This window comes from Plasmopara halstedii (genome assembly GCF_900000015.1).
Source record: "Plasmopara halstedii genome assembly, contig: Scaffold_2061, whole genome shotgun sequence".
NCBI classification, from domain to species: Eukaryota; Oomycota; class Peronosporomycetes; order Peronosporales; family Peronosporaceae; genus Plasmopara; species Plasmopara halstedii.
The window spans coordinates 207,658-208,440 of NW_020188969.1; positions in this window are offsets into that span (position 1 = coordinate 207,658).

A 783-nucleotide genomic window follows, 5' to 3' on the forward strand; every position below is an offset into this window, starting at 1 on the left:
ATCGGTGACCTAAATTCCGCTTCCTCTAAGCGCAACGCTACGGCAGCCCCGCTGCAAGCAGGCAAAAATTCGTGAGCATTCGTTTGGCTTGTATTGTGTTCTTTTGGATGCTTCAGACCTAGCTGTTATAAACAAATCCATTATCTATGTGCGTCGCGACGAGCAAACTAGCACGCTACATACTGAGCACGGTGTATATAGATTTGGAGTCGGATGCTTCAATATAAGCATCTTTTCGATAGGACGTCGCTTTGTCCGACGGTATCTATCTGACACTCGCAATAACTTTGCGTGGTGGTGTTGACGTGCGTGTTACGACGGCATCACTGGATGCAGTTAAGCCTTACATTTAGTGCGTGAACTCCAGGTTACTCAATATAAGTTTTCCTATGCTCATTGCAAAAAATAATTTAGGTACTACATGACATGCCGCTTGCAATCCACGTGTCACGTGGACCTCTTCTCTACGGATTCGCATCGTTCCATCTGAACTTAGTACTTTGGTACGTGCAAACTACAAAACAGTTACACCATTAATGAGATCAGTATTATTTTATTTATAATCAATTTTGAAATTTTTGACCTGAATTCTTAGTCATTCAACCCTCAAAGTAAACTAAATCCGTCAGAGGCTCTTCAGTGCGTCGGATGGAGAACTAGGAATTGCGTGTTTGAAATGAGGTCAAATATCTAGAACATAACTAGTTATTATCTGGATCGGATAGATACGTAATATCCATGCCTTTTGTGTCTATGTAAATAAATATTTTTATCTTTGATTGA